The following is a 3,604-nucleotide window of genomic DNA, read 5'->3' on the forward strand; positions in this document are numbered from 1 at the left end:
CTGATGAAGTCAAAGGAAGACAAATCCATGCCATGCTGGGATATACTGTGGAACCTCGTGATGTATTCATTATGAGTCCTCATCTCCACCACACCCCAGCTAGTAAGTTACTTAGATAAACCAAATCTATGCACAAATGAACTATTAAAAATTAGTTCTCCTAGCGCTTGAACCCGGGAGGTTGTAGTGAGCTGAGATTGCGCCACTGCACTCCAGACTGGGCGACAGAGCAAGACTCTGTCTGGGGGGGCGGAAAAATTAGCTCTCCTGTAAGCATTCCTGTGTCCTTAATATCAGTTTCTGTTCCTGCCTTGCATCTCCGCGTCTTTTTCTTTGTCTCTGGCCGAATGCTGTAAATGCTCATAAATATCAAGTAATATGATGCAAAGAGATTGCAAACTAAAACTGAATACCTTAAAGATGCAGTTTGTCATGAAGCTGCTGAAAGAGATACTGGAGAAATGCCAAAATACCTCTGAAGCCAAAGTCTGGCTGTGTGACTGTGGAGCATTTAAAAGCATCTCATGACGTAGTTTCCTCACTTGAAAACTGGAATAATACCGCCTGATTAACCACATAAGATTTGAAATAAAAAGCAAGTAAAATGATTCCTAAAAGCACCACTTAAATAATAAAGTACCAGACCGGGCGCGGTGGCTCAGGCCTGTAATCCCAGCATTTTGGGAGGCCGAAGCGGGCAGATCACGAGGTCAGGAGTTCGAGACCAGCCTGGCCAACATAGTGAAACATCGTCTCTACTAAAAATACAAAAAAATAGCCGGTTGTGGTGGCACGTGCCTGTAATCCCAGCTACTTGAGAGACTGAGGCAGGAAAATTGTTTGAATCCGGGAGTTAGACCCTTAACAGCCCAAGTACTTCAGAATAGAAGAAGTTGCATAACACCCAGTTAATAGAGGACCTTGGTAAAAAAAATGATAGTCTTCAAAAATATTTTTGCAGAACTTTTTTCATCACTGGGGTATAAAAGTCAGGAAAAGAATGTCGTCTCACATAATTTTGTCAGAAAAATGATCTTCCCTCCCCACCAAATCTAACACTCAGCTAATTCTTTGTTCTAACCATTAGGGCATATTTATAATGATGACTTATTTTGATTTTTTTAGCATAAAATCTTAAGCCCTTTAAAAATGACATATTATTCGGTGTTGGTCTCTATATTTTGATTATCTACTGCTATGTAACAAACCACCTACCCCTTCAGGGTGCTCTAACAGAATAACATAGCCTGGATGGCTTACAAAAAAACAGAAATTTGGCCAGGCGCGGTGGCTCACGACTGTAATCTCAGCACTTTGGGAGGCCAAGGCGGGTGGATCACGAGGTCAGGAGTTCGAGACCAGCCTGGCCAGCATGGTGAAACCCCGTCTATATTAAAAATACAAAAAATTATCTGGGCATGATGGCGTGCACAAGTAATCCCAGCTACTCAGGAGGCTAAGGCAGGAGAATCGCTTGAACCCGGGAGGCAAAGGTTGCAGTGAGCTGAGATCACGCCACTGTACTCCAGCCTGGGTGACAAAGTGAGACTCCATCTCAAAAAAACAAAACAAAACAGAAATTTATTTCTCATCATTCTGGAGGCTGAGAAGTCTAAGATTGAAGCCCTGGCAGATCTGGTGTCTGGTGAGGGCCTGCATCCTGGTTTGCAGATGGTCATCTTGCTGTGTCTTCACATGGTAGAAGGAAGGAGGGAGCTCTTTGGGGTCTTTTTTATAAAGGGACTAATTCCATTTATGAAGCCTCTACCTTCATGAGTTGATCACCTCTCAAAGGCCCCACCTGCTAATACAGTTACCGGGGATTAGGATTTCAACATAGGAATTTTGGAGGGACACACACATTTATAGCCATCCCTAAGCCAGAGGTTGCGAACAACCACCATTTTATTGTCCCTCATCATTCTGTGGGTTGGTCAGACTCTGCTAGTTGCATTTAGCTGGGTCGGACATCATTTGGGATCTTGGCTGGACTAGAATGTCCAGGGTAACTCACTTACCTGCTACTTTCACATGGACAGCTACAAGGCTGAGATGAATGGGGGCCCTGGGATGGCTGGGGCCTCTCTCTTTCTCTCCGTATTGTCTCAAGGCCCCTTCTTCTCCATGTAGGAAGGTAGCCAGACTTCTTACATTGCAACTCAAGGTTTCCGAAGGTACAAAAGCAGAAGCTGCTTCCAATGATATGGGTCCCAAACTGGCTTGGCATCACCTTCTTCACATTCTGTTGGTTAAAGTGATTCACAGGCCAGCTCAGGTACAGGGTGGAAGGGGGCTACACAAGGATTTGAATATTGGAAAGTACTGAAGGTCATCATGGAGACTTAACCCACTGTAGGAAGCACATTCATTGAAAACGTCATTTCCAGTACTGCTTATCCATTGATAATGAGGACCCCCTGTAGCTGTAGTCACTTTGGTGCATCATTTCCAAAAACCTAATGAGTTGTAATGTCAATTGCAGCTGTCAATCTACTTTTAATAATCACAGGCCTCAAATGAAGAAATTCATTTACAGGATAAGCAAATTACAGCTTCAGTTTGGTTCATAAACTTCAGCCCCTTATTGCTTATTTTTTGAAAGAACAAGTTTACGCTGATTTGTCCAAGGATACTCAGCAAATATTTGGAAAATAATTCAAAGTTTGATGTATAATCATAATCCTATCGCTTCTTGGCCTTTTGGCTAAGATCAAGTGTAGTGTCTGTTCTTATCAGTTTAATCATAATCCTGAACATTTGTATAGTATTTATTATTATTATTATTATTTTGACATGGAGTCTCACTCTGTTGCCCAGGCTGGAGTGTAATGGAACGGCCTCAGCTCACTGCAACCTCTGCCTCCGGGGTTCAAACGATTCTCCTGCCTCAGCCTCCTGAGTACCTGGGACGACAGACGCATGCCAGCATACCCGGCTGATTTTTGTATTTTTAGTAGAGACAGGATTTCACTGTGTTGGCCAGGCTGGTCTCAAACTCCTGACCTCATGATCCGCCCGCTTCAGCCTCCCCAAGTGCTGGGATTACAGGCCTGAACCACCACGCCCGGTCTGGTACTTTATTATTTAAGTGGTGCTTTTAGGTATCATTTTACTTGCTTTTTATTTCAAATCTTATGTGGTTAATCAGGCAGGTATTATTCCAGTTTTCAAGTGAGGAAACTAAATCATGAGAAGCTTTTAAATGCTGCACAGTCACACAGCCAGAAAACATTGGAGCCAGGATGCCAAGTTTGGGTTCTTTTTTTTTTTTTTTTAAGACAGGGTTTTACTTTGTTGCCCAGGTTGGAGTGCAGTGGTGTGATCGAGGCTCACTGCAGCCTCAGCCTCAACCTCGCAGGCTCAAGGGATCTTCCCACCTCAGCCTCCAGAGTAGCTTGGACCACAAGAGTGCCCCACCATGCCCAGCTAATTTTGTGGAAACAAGGTGTTACTATGTTGCCCAGGCTGGTCTCAGACTCCTAGACTCAAGCAATTGTCCCACCTCAGCCTCTCAAAGTCCTGGAATTACAGGCTTGAGCTGCTGCGCCTGGCATTGGGGTTTTCTTAAAACCAGCCCTCCGTCCCAGAGTTCTCTCTCTCTCTC

The 3,604-nt window shown here is 44.0% G+C and overlaps 1 pseudogene; it reads left to right on the top strand.

The window, feature by feature from the left end:
- The first annotated feature begins 2,684 nt into the window (after positions 1–2,684).
- LOC126963520 (uncharacterized) lies at positions 2,685–2,840 on the top strand (annotated as a pseudogene).
- The last annotated feature ends 764 nt before the right edge of the window (positions 2,841–3,604 follow it).

This window comes from Macaca thibetana, chromosome 9, assembly GCF_024542745.1.
Source record: "Macaca thibetana thibetana isolate TM-01 chromosome 9, ASM2454274v1, whole genome shotgun sequence".
NCBI classification, from domain to species: Eukaryota; Metazoa; Chordata; class Mammalia; order Primates; family Cercopithecidae; genus Macaca; species Macaca thibetana.